Genomic DNA, 12706 nt, shown 5'->3' on the forward strand with positions numbered 1-12706 from the left:
AGGATTTTTCCTGACCGCGGAGTAAAGCCTTTTCTTCTCCTGGCACCAAAAAGGCTTGATTTTTAAAAAGTTGAAGCAACACCATTTTTAGACATGGAATTTCATCCTGAAACTCATCCTGGTGTCCGTTTTTGCATTTGGTTTCAAAAAAAAAATTTGGCTTCAAAAAACATTTTGGTTCCTGGGCAGGATTTTTCCTGACCGTGGAGTAAAGCCTTTTCTTCTCCTGGCACCAAAAAGGCTTGATTTTTAAAAAGTTGAAGCAACACCATTTTTAGACATGGAATTTCATCCTGAAACTCATCGTGGTGTCCGTTTTTGCATTTGGTTTCAAAAAAAAAATTTGGCTTCAAAAAACATTTTGGTTCCTGGGCAGGATTTTTCCTGACCGTGGAGTAAAGCCTTTTCTTCTCCTGGCACCAAAAAGGCTTGATTTTTAAAAAGTTGAAGCAACACCATTTTTAGACATGGAATTTCATCCTGAAACTCATCGTGGTGTCCGTTTTTGCATTTGGTTTCAAAAAAAAGAATTTGGCTTCAAAAAACATTTTGGTTCCTGGGCAGGATTTTTCCTGACCGTGGAGTAAAGCCTTTTCTTCTCCTGGCACCAAAAAGGCTTGATTTTTAAAAACTTGAAGCAACAACATTTTTAGACATGGAATTTCATCCTGAAACTCATCCTGGTGTCCGTTTTTGCATTTGGTTTCAAAAAAAAAATTTGGCTTCAAAAAACATTTTGGTTCCTGGGCAGGATTTTTCCTGACCGTGGAGTAAAGCCTTTTCTTCTCCTGGCACCAAAAAGGCTTGATTTTTAAAAACTTGAAGCAACACCATTTTTAGACATGGAATTTCATCCTGAAACTCATCCTGGTGTCCGTTTTTGTATTTGGTTTCAAAAAAAAAAATTGGCTTCAAAAAACATTTTGGTTCCTGGGCAGGATTTTTCCGTGGAGTAAAGCCTTTTCTTCTCCTGGCACCAAAAAGGCTTGATTTTTAAAAAGTTGAAGCAACACCATTTCTAGACATGGAATTTCATCAGGAAACTCATCCTGGTGTCCGTTTTTGCATTTGGTTTCAAAAAAAAAAATTTGGCTTCAAAAAACCTTTTGGTTCCTGGGCAGGATTTTTCCTGACCGTGGGGTAAAGCCTTTTCTTCTCCTGGCACCAAAAAGGCTTGATTTTTAAAAAGTTGAAGCAACACCATTTTTAGACATGGAATTTCATCCTGAAACTCATCCTGGTGTCCGTTTTTGCATTTGGTTTCAAAAAAAAATTTGGCTTCAAAAAACATTTTGGTTCCTGGGCAGGATTTTTCCTGACCGTGGAGTAAAGCCTTTCCTTCTCCTGGCACCAAAAAGGCTTGATTTTTAAAAAGTTGAAGCAACACCATTTTTAGACATGGAATTTCATCCTGAAACTCATCCTGGTGTCCGTTTTTGCATTTGGTTTCAAAAAAAAAATTTGGCTTCAAAAAACCTTTTGGTTCCTGGGCAGGATTTTTCCTGACCGTGGAGTAAAGCCTTTTCTTCTCCTGGCACCAAAAAGGCTTGATTTTTAAAAAGTTGAAGCAACACCATTTTTAGACATGGAATTTCATCCTGAAACTCATCCTGGTGTCCGTTTTTGCATTTGGTTTCAAAAAAAAAAATTTGGCTTCAAAAAACCTTTTGGTTCCTGGGCAGGATTTTTCCTGACCGTGGGGTAAAGCCTTTTCTTCTCCTGGCACCAAAAAGGCTTGATTTTTAAAAAGTTGAAGCAACACCATTTTTAGACATGGAATTTCATCCTGAAACTCATCCTGGTGTCCGTTTTTGCATTTGGTTTCAAAAAAAAAATTTGGCTTCAAAAAACATTTTGGTTCCTGGGCAGGATTTTTCCTGACCGTGGAGTAAAGCCTTTTCTTCTCCTGGCACCAAAAAGGCTTGATTTTTAAAAAGTTGAAGCAACACCATTTTTAGACATGGAATTTCATCCTGAAACTCATCCTGGTGTCCGTTTTGGCATTTGGTTTCAAAAAAAAAAATTTGGCTTCAAAAAACATTTTGGTTCCTGGGCAGGATTTTTCCTGACCGTGGAGTAAAGCCTTTCTTCTCCTGGCACCAAAAAGGCTTGATTTTTAAAAAGTTGAAGCAACACCATTTTTAGACATGGAATTTCATCAGGAAAATCATCCTGGTGTCTGTTTTTGTATTTGGTTTCAAAAAAAAAAATTGGCTTCAAAAAACATTTTGGTTCCTGGGCAGCATTTTTCCTGACCGTGGAGTAAAGCCTTTCCTTCTCCTTGCACCAAAAAGGCTTGATTTTTAAAAAGTTGAAGCAACACCATTTTTAGACATGGAATTTCATCCTGAAACTCATCCTGGTGTCCGTTTTTGCATTTGGTTTCAAAAAAAAAATTTGGCTTCAAAAAACATTTTGGTTCCTGGGCAGGATTTTTCCTGACCGTGGAGTAAAGCCTTTTCTTCTCCTGGCACCAAAAAGGCTTGATTTTTAAAAAGTTGAAGCAACACCATTTTTAGACATGGAATTTCATCCTGAAACTCATCCTGGTGTCCGTTTTTGCATTTGGTTTCAAAAAAAAAATTTGGCTTCAAAAAACATTTTGGTTCCTGGGCAGCATTTTTCCTGACCGTGGAGTAAAGCCTTTTCTTCTCCTGGCACCAAAAACGCTTGATTTTTAAAAAGTTGAAGCAACACCATTTTTAGACATGGAATTTCATCAGGAAATTCATCCTGGTGTCCGTTTTTGCATTTGGTTTCAAAAAAAAAATTTGGCTTCAAAAAACGTTTTGGTTCCTGGGCAGGATTTTTCCTGACCGTGGAGTAAAGCCTTTTCTTCTCCTGGCACCAAAAAGGCTTGATTTTTAAAAAGTTGAAGCAACACCATTTTTAGACATGGAATTTCATCCTGAAACTCATCCTGGTGTCCGTTTTTGCATTTGGTTTCAAAAAAAAAATTTGGCTTCAAAAAACATTTTGGTTCCTGGGCAGGATTTTTCCTGACCGTGGAGTAAAGCCTTTTCTTCTCCTGGCACCAAAAAGGCTTGATTTTTAAAAAGTTGAAGCAACACCATTTTTAGACATGGAATTTCATCCTGAAACTCATCCTGGTGTCCTTTTTTGCATTTGGTTTCAAAAAAAAAAATTTGGCTTCAAAAAACCTTTTGGTTCCTGGGCAGGATTTTTCCTGACCGTGGGGTAAAGCCTTTTCTTCTCCTGGCACCAAAAAGGCTTGATTTTTAAAAAGTTGAAGCAACACCATTTTTAGACATGGAATTTCATCCTGAAACTCATCCTGGTGTCCGTTTTTGCATTTGGTTTCAAAAAAAAAATTTGGCTTCAAAAAACATTTTGGTTCCTGGGCAGCATTTTTCCTGACCGTGGAGTAAAGCCTTTCCTTCTCCTGGCACCAAAAAGGCTTGATTTTTAAAAAGTTGAAGCAACACCATTTTTAGACATGGAATTTCATCCTGAAACTCATCCTGGTGTCCGTTTTTGCATTTGGTTTCAAAAAAAAAATTTGGCTTCAAAAAACATTTTGGTTCCTGGGCAGGATTTTTCCTGACCGTGGAGTAAAGCCTTTTCTTCTCCTGGCACCAAAAAGGCTTGATTTTTAAAAAGTTGAAGCAACACCATTTTTAGACATGGAATTTCATCCTGAAACTCATCCTGGTGTCCGTTTTTGCATTTGGTTTCAAAAAAAAAAATTTGGCTTCAAAAAACCTTTTGGTTCCTGGGCAGGATTTTTCCTGACCGTGGGGTAAAGCCTTTTCTTCTCCTGGCACCAAAAAGGCTTGATTTTTAAAAAGTTGAAGCAACACCATTTTTAGACATGGAATTTCATCCTGAAACTCATCCTGGTGTCCGTTTTGGCATTTGGTTTCAAAAAAAAAAATTTGGCTTCAAAAAACATTTTGGTTCCTGGGCAGGATTTTTCCTGACCGTGGAGTAAAGCCTTTCTTCTCCTGGCACCAAAAAGGCTTGATTTTTAAAAAGTTGAAGCAACACCATTTTTAGACATGGAATTTCATCAGGAAAATCATCCTGGTGTCTGTTTTTGTATTTGGTTTCAAAAAAAAAATTTGGCTTCAAAAAACATTTTGGTTCCTGGGCAGCATTTTTCCTGACCGTGGAGTAAAGCCTTTCCTTCTCCTTGCACCAAAAAGGCTTGATTTTTAAAAAGTTGAAGCAACACCATTTTTAGACATGGAATTTCATCCTGAAACTCATCCTGGTGTCCTTTTTTGCATTTGGTTTCAAAAAAAAAAATTTGGCTTCAAAAAACCTTTTGGTTCCTGGGCAGGATTTTTCCTGACCGTGGGGTAAAGCCTTTTCTTCTCCTGGCACCAAAAAGGCTTGATTTTTAAAAAGTTGAAGCAACACCATTTTTAGACATGGAATTTCATCCTGAAACTCATCCTGGTGTCCGTTTTTGCATTTGGTTTCAAAAAAAAAATTTGGCTTCAAAAAACATTTTGGTTCCTGGGCAGCATTTTTCCTGACCGTGGAGTAAAGCCTTTTCTTCTCCTGGCACCAAAAACGCTTGATTTTTAAAAAGTTGAAGCAACACCATTTTTAGACATGGAATTTCATCAGGAAATTCATCCTGGTGTCCGTTTTTGCATTTGGTTTCAAAAAAAAAATTTGGCTTCAAAAAACGTTTTGGTTCCTGGGCAGGATTTTTCCTGACCGTGGAGTAAAGCCTTTTCTTCTCCTGGCACCAAAAAGGCTTGATTTTTAAAAAGTTGAAGCAACACCATTTTTAGACATGGAATTTCATCCTGAAACTCATCCTGGTGTCCGTTTTTGCATTTGGTTTCAAAAAAAAAATTTGGCTTCAAAAAACATTTTGGTTCCTGGGCAGGATTTTTCCTGACCGTGGAGTAAAGCCTTTTCTTCTCCTGGCACCAAAAAGGCTTGATTTTTAAAAAGTTGAAGCAACACCATTTTTAGACATGGAATTTCATCCTGAAACTCATCCTGGTGTCCTTTTTTGCATTTGGTTTCAAAAAAAAAAATTTGGCTTCAAAAAACCTTTTGGTTCCTGGGCAGGATTTTTCCTGACCGTGGGGTAAAGCCTTTTCTTCTCCTGGCACCAAAAAGGCTTGATTTTTAAAAAGTTGAAGCAACACCATTTTTAGACATGGAATTTCATCCTGAAACTCATCCTGGTGTCCGTTTTTGCATTTGGTTTCAAAAAAAAAATTTGGCTTCAAAAAACATTTTGGTTCCTGGGCAGCATTTTTCCTGACCGTGGAGTAAAGCCTTTCCTTCTCCTGGCACCAAAAAGGCTTGATTTTTAAAAAGTTGAAGCAACACCATTTTTAGACATGGAATTTCATCCTGAAACTCATCCTGGTGTCCGTTTTTGCATTTGGTTTCAAAAAAAAAATTTGGCTTCAAAAAACATTTTGGTTCCTGGGCAGGATTTTTCCTGACCGTGGAGTAAAGCCTTTTCTTCTCCTGGCACCAAAAAGGCTTGATTTTTAAAAAGTTGAAGCAACACCATTTTTAGACATGGAATTTCATCCTGAAACTCATCCTGGTGTCCGTTTTTGCATTTGGTTTCAAAAAAAAAAATTTGGCTTCAAAAAACCTTTTGGTTCCTGGGCAGGATTTTTCCTGACCGTGGGGTAAAGCCTTTTCTTCTCCTGGCACCAAAAAGGCTTGATTTTTAAAAAGTTGAAGCAACACCATTTTTAGACATGGAATTTCATCCTGAAACTCATCCTGGTGTCCGTTTTTGCATTTGGTTTCAAAAAAAAAATTTGGCTTCAAAAAACATTTTGGTTCCTGGGCAGGATTTTTCCTGACCGTGGAGTAAAGCCTTTTCTTCTCCTGGCACCAAAAAGGCTTGATTTTTAAAAAGTTGAAGCAACACCATTTTTAGACATGGAATTTCATCCTGAAACTCATCCTGGTGTCCGTTTTGGCATTTGGTTTCAAAAAAAAAAATTTGGCTTCAAAAAACATTTTGGTTCCTGGGCAGGATTTTTCCTGACCGTGGAGTAAAGCCTTTCTTCTCCTGGCACCAAAAAGGCTTGATTTTTAAAAAGTTGAAGCAACACCATTTTTAGACATGGAATTTCATCAGGAAAATCATCCTGGTGTCTGTTTTTGTATTTGGTTTCAAAAAAAAAATTTGGCTTCAAAAAACATTTTGGTTCCTGGGCAGCATTTTTCCTGACCGTGGAGTAAAGCCTTTCCTTCTCCTTGCACCAAAAAGGCTTGATTTTTAAAAAGTTGAAGCAACACCATTTTTAGACATGGAATTTCATCCTGAAACTCATCCTGGTGTCCGTTTTTGCATTTGGTTTCAAAAAAAAAATTTGGCTTCAAAACACATTTTGGTTCCTGGGTAGGATTTTTCCTGACCGTGGAGTAAAGCCTTTTCTTCTCCTGGCACCAAAAAAGGCTTGATTTTTAAAAAGTTGAAGCAACACCATTTTTAGACATGGAATTTCATCCTGAAACTCATCCTGGTGTCCGTTTTTGCATTTGGTTTCAAAAAAAAAATTTGGCTTCAAAAAACATTTTGGTTCCTGGGCAGGATTTTTCCTGACCGTGGAGTAAAGCCTTTTCTTCTCCTGGCACCAAAAAGGCTTGATTTTTAAAAAGTTGAAGCAACACCATTTTTAGACATGGAATTTCATCCTGAAACTCATCCTGGTGTCCGTTTTTGCATTTGGTTTCAAAAAAAAAATTTGGCTTCAAAAAACATTTTGGTTCCTGGGCAGGATTTTTCCTGACCGTGGAGTAAAGCCTTTTCTTCTCCTGGCACCAAAAAGGCTTGATTTTTAAAAAGTTGAAGCAACACCATTTTTAGACATGGAATTTCATCCTGAAACTCATCCTGGTGTCCGTTTTTGCATTTGGTTTCAAAAAAAAAATTTGGCTTCAAAAAACATTTTGGTTCCTGGGCAGGATTTTTCCTGACCGTGGAGTAAAGCCTTTTCTTCTCCTGGCACCAAAAAGGCTTGATTTTTAAAAAGTTGAAGCAACACCATTTTTAGACATGGAATTTCATCCTGAAACTCATCCTGGTGTCCGTTTTGGCATTTGGTTTCAAAAAAAAAATTTTGGCTTCAAAAAACATTTTGGTTCCTGGGCAGGATTTTTCCTGACCGTGGAGTAAAGCCTTTCTTCTCCTGGCACCAAAAAGGCTTGATTTTTAAAAAGTTGAAGCAACACCATTTTTAGACATGGAATTTCATCCTGAAACTCATCCTGGTGTCCGTTTTTGTATTTGGTTTCAAAAAAAAAAATTTGGCTTCAAAAAACATTTTGGTTCCTGGGCAGGATTTTTCCTGACCGTGGAGTAAAGCCTTTCTTCTCCTAGCACCAAAAAGGCTTGATTTTTAAAAAGTTGAAGCAACACCATTTTTAGACATGGAATTTCATCAGGAAACTCATCCTGGTGTCTGTTTTTGTATTTGGTTTCAAAAAAAAAATTTGGCTTCAAAAAACATTTTGGTTCCTGGGCAGGATTTTTCCTGACCGTGGAGTAAAGCCTTTTCTTCTCCTGGCACCAAAAAGGCTTGATTTTTAAAAAGTTGAAGCAACACCATTTTTAGACATGGAATTTCATCCTGAAACTCATCCTGGTGTCCGTTTTTGTATTTGGTTTCAAAAAAAAAATTTGGCTTCAAAAAACATTTTGGTTCCTGGGCAGGATTTTTCCTGACCGTGGAGTAAAGCCTTTCTTCTCCTGGCACCAAAAAGGCTTGATTTTTAAAAAGTTAAAGCAACACCATTTTTAGACATGGAATTTCATCAGGAAACTCATCCTGGTGTCTGTTTTTGTATTTGGTTTCAAAAAAAAAATTTGGCTTCAAAAAACATTTTGGTTCCTGGGCAGCATTTTTCCTGACCGTGGAGTAAAGCCTTTTCTTCTCCTGGCACCAAAAAGGCTTGATTTTTAAAAAGTTGAAGCAACACCATTTTTAGACATGGAATTTCATCCTGAAACTCATCCTGGTGTCCGTTTTTGCATTTGGTTTCAAAAAAAAAATTTGGCTTCAAAAAACATTTTGGTTCCTGGGCAGGATTTTTCCTGACCGTGGAGTAAAGCCTTTTCTTCTCCTGGCACCAAAAAGGCTTGATTTTTAAAAAGTTGAAACAACACCATTTTTAGACATGGAATTTCATCCTGAAACTCATCCTGGTGTCCGTTTTGGCATTTGGTTTCAAAAAAAAAAAATTGGCTTCAAAAAACATTTTGGTTCCTGGGCAGGATTTTTCCTGACCGTGGAGTAAAGCCTTTCTTCTCCTGGCACCAAAAAGGCTTGATTTTTAAAAAGTTGAAGCAACACCATTTTTAGACATGGAATTTCATCCTGAAACTCATCCTGGTGTCCGTTTTTGTATTTGGTTTCAAAAAAAAAAATTTGGCTTCAAAAAACATTTTGGTTCCTGGGCAGGATTTTTCCTGACCGTGGAGTAAAGCCTTTCTTCTCCTGGCACCAAAAAGGCTTGATTTTTAAAAAGTTGAAGCAACACCATTTTTAGACATGGAATTTCATCAGGAAACTCATCCTGGTGTCTGTTTTTGTATTTGGTTTCAAAAAAAAAATTTGGCTTCAAAAAACATTTTGGTTCCTGGGCAGCATTTTTCCTGACCGTGGAGTAAAGCCTTTCCTTCTCCTTGCACCAAAAAGGCTTGATTTTTAAAAAGTTGAAGCAACACCATTTTTAGACATGGAATTTCATCCTGAAACTCATCCTGGTGTCCGTTTTTGCATTTGGTTTCAAAAAAAAAATTTGGCTTCAAAAAACATTTTGGTTCCTGGGCAGGATTTTTCCTGACCGTGGAGTAAAGCCTTTTCTTCTCCTGGCACCAAAAAGGCTTGATTTTTCAAAAGTTGAAGCAACACCATTTTTAGACATGGAATTTCATCCTGAAACTCATCCTGGTGTCCGTTTTTGCATTTGGTTTCAAAAAAAAAATTTGGCTTCAAAAAACATTTTGGTTCCTGGGCAGGATTTTTCCTGACCGTGGAGTAAAGCCTTTCTTCTCCTGGCACCAAAAAGGCTTGATTTTTAAAAAGTTGAAGCAACACCATTTTTAGACATGGAATTTCATCAGGAAACTCATCCTGGTGTCTGTTTTTGTATTTGGTTTCAAAAAAAAAAATTGGCTTCAAAAAACATTTTGGTTCCTGGGCAGCATTTTTCCTGACCGTGGAGTAAAGCCTTTCCTTCTCCTTGCACCAAAAAGGCTTGATTTTTAAAAAGTTGAAGCAACACCATTTTTAGACATGGAATTTCATCCTGAAACTCATCCTGGTGTCCGTTTTTGCATTTGGTTTCAAAAAAAAAATTTGGCTTCAAAAAACATTTTGGTTTCTGGGCAGGATTTTTCCTGACCGTGGAGTAAAGCCTTTTCTTCTCCTGGCACCAAAAAGGCTTGATTTTTAAAAAGTTGAAGCAACACCATTTTTAGACATGGAATTTCATCAGGAAACTCATCCTGGTGTCTGTTTTTGTATTTGGTTTCAAAAAAAAAATTTGGCTTCAAAAAACATTTTGGTTGCTGGGCAGGATTTTTCCTGACCGTGGAGTAAAGCCTTTTCTTCTCCTGGCACCAAAAAGGCTTGATTTTTAAAAAGTTGAAGCAACACCATTTTTAGACATGGAATTTCATCAGGAAACTCATCCTGGTGTCTGTTTTTGTATTTGGTTTCAAAAAAAAAATTTGGCTTCAAAAAACATTTTGGTTCCTGGGCAGGATTTTTCCTGACCGTGGAGTAAAGCCTTTCCTTCTCCTTGCACCAAAAAGGCTTGATTTTTAAAAAGTTGAAGCAACACCATTTTTAGACATAGAATTTCATCCTGAAACTCATCCTGGTGTCCGTTTTTGCATTTGGTTTCAAAAAAAAAATTTGGCTTCAAAAAACATTTTGGTTCCTGGGCAGGATTTTTCCTGACCGTGGAGTAAAGCCTTTTCTTCTCCTGGCACCAAAAAGGCTTGATTTTTAAAAAGTTGAAGCAACACCATTTTTAGACATGGAATTTCATCAGGAAACTCATCCTGGTGTCTGTTTTTGTATTTGGTTTCAAAAAAAAAATTTGGCTTCAAAAAACATTTTGGTTCCTGGGCAGCATTTTTCCTGACCGTGGAGTAAAGCCTTTTCTTCTCCTGGCACCAAAAAGGCTTGATTTTTAAAAAGTTGAAGCAACACCATTTTTAGACATGGAATTTCATCCTGAAACTCATCCTGGTGTCCGTTTTTGCATTTGGTTTCAAAAAAAAAATTTGGCTTCAAAAAACATTTTGGTTCCTGGGCAGGATTTTTCCTGACCGTGGAGTAAAGCCTTTTCTTCTCCTGGCACCAAAAAGGCTTGATTTTTAAAAAGTTGAAGCAACACCATTTTTAGACATGGAATTTCATCAGGAAACTCATCCTGGTGTCTGTTTTTGTATTTGGTTTCAAAAAAAAAATTTGGCTTCAAAAAACATTTTGGTTCCTGGGCAGGATTTTTCCTGACCGTGGAGTAAAGCCTTTTCTTCTCCTGGCACCAAAAAGGCTTGATTTTTAAAAAGTTGAAGCAACACCATTTTTAGACATGGAATTTCATCCTGAAACTCATCCTGGTGTCCGTTTTTGCATTTGGTTTCAAAAAAAAAATTTGGCTTCAAAAAACATTTTGGTTCCTGGGCAGGATTTTTCCTGACCGTGGAGTAAAGCCTTTTCTTCTCCTGGCACCAAAAAGGCTTGATTTTTAAAAAGTTGAAGCAACACCATTTTTAGACATGGAATTTCATCAGGAAATTCATCCTGGTGTCCGTTTTTGCATTTGGTTTCAAAAAAAAAAATTGGCTTCAAAACACATTTTGGTTCCTGGGCAGGATTTTTCCTGACCGTGGAGTAAAGCCTTTTCTTCTCCTGGCACCAAAAAAGGCTTGATTTTTAAAAAGTTGAAGCAACACCATTTTTAGACATGGAATTTAATCGTGAAACTCATCCTGGTGTCCGTTTTTGCATTTGGTTTCAAAAAAAAAATTTGGCTTCAAAAAACATTTTGGTTCCTGGGAAGCATTTTTCCTGACCGTGGAGTAAAGCCTTTTCTTCTCCTGGCACCAAAAAGGCTTGATTTTTAAAAAGTTGAAGCAACACCATTTTTAGACATGGAATTTCATCCTGAAACTCATCCTGGTGTCCGTTTTTGCATTTGGTTTCAAAAAAAAATTTGGCTTCAAAAAACATTTTGGTTCCTGGGCAGGATTTTTCCTGACCGTGGAGTAAAGCCTTTTCTTCTCCTGGCACCAAAAAGGCTTGATTTTTAAAAAGTTGAAGCAACACCATTTTTAGACATGGAATTTCATCAGGAAACTCATCCTGGTGTCCGTTTTTGCATTTGGTTTCAAAAAAAAAATTTGGCTTCAAAAAACATTTTGGTTCCTGGGCAGGATTTTTCCTGACCGTGGAGTAAAGCCTTTTCTTCTCCTGGCACCAAAAAGGCTTGATTTTTAAAAAGTTGAAGCAACACCATTTTTAGACATGGAATTTCATCAGGAAATTCATCCTGGTGTCCGTTTTTGCATTTGGTTTCAAAAAAAAAATTTGGCTTCAAAACACATTTTGGTTCCTGGGTAGGATTTTTCCTGACCGTGGAGTAAAGCCTTTTCTTCTCCTGGCACCAAAAAAGGCTTGATTTTTAAAAAGTTGAAGCAACACCATTTTTAGACATGGAATTTCATCGTGAAACTCATCCTGGTGTCCGTTTTTGCATTTGGTTTCAAAAAAAAAATTTGGCTTCAAAAAACATTTTGGTTCCTGGGCAGGATTTTTCCTGACCGTGGAGTAAAGCCTTTTCTTCTCCTGGCACCAAAAAGGCTTGATTTTTAAAAAGTTGAAGCAACACCATTTTTAGACATGGAATTTCATCCTGAAACTCATCCTGGTGTCCGTTTTTGCATTTGGTTTCAAAAAAAAAATTTGGCTTCAAAAAACATTTTGGTTCCTGGGCAGGATTTTTCCTGACCGTGGAGTAAAGCCTTTTCTTCTCCTGGCACCAAAAAGGCTTGATTTTTAAAAAGTTGAAGCAACACCATTTTTAGACATGGAATTTCATCCTGAAACTCATCCTGGTGTCCGTTTTTGCAATTGGTTTCAAAAAAAAAATTTGGCTTCAAAAAACATTTTGGTTCCTGGGCAGGATTTTTCCTGACCGTGGAGTAAAGCCTTTTCTTCTCCTGGCACCAAAAAGGCTTGATTTTTAAAAAGTTGAAGCAACACCATTTTTAGACATGGAATTTCATCAGGAAATTCATCCTGGTGTCCGTTTTTGCATTTGGTTTCAAAAAAAAAATTTGGCTTCAAAACTCATTTTGGTTCCTGGGTAGGATTTTTCCTGACCGTGGAGTAAAGCCTTTTCTTCTCCTGGCACCAAAAAGGCTTGATTTTTAAAAAGTTGAAGCAACACCATTTTTAGACATGGAATTTCATCCAGAAACTCATCCTGGTGTCCGTTTTTGCATTTGGTTTCAAAAAAAAAATTTGGCTTCAAAAAACATTTTGGTTCCTGGGCAGGATTTTTCCTGATCGTGGAGTAAAGCCTTTTCTTCTCCTGGCACCAAAAAGGCTTGATTTTTAAAAAGTTGAAGCAACACCATTTTTAGACATGGAATTTCATCCTGAAACTCATCCTGGTGTCCGTTTTTGCATTTGGTTTCAAAAAAAAAATTTGGCTTCAAAAAACATTT

The sequence above is a fragment of the Pantherophis guttatus genome, chromosome 16, assembly GCF_059756535.1.
Source record: "Pantherophis guttatus breed Tessera chromosome 16, ASM5975653v1, whole genome shotgun sequence".
Classification (NCBI taxonomy): Eukaryota; Metazoa; Chordata; class Lepidosauria; order Squamata; family Colubridae; genus Pantherophis; species Pantherophis guttatus.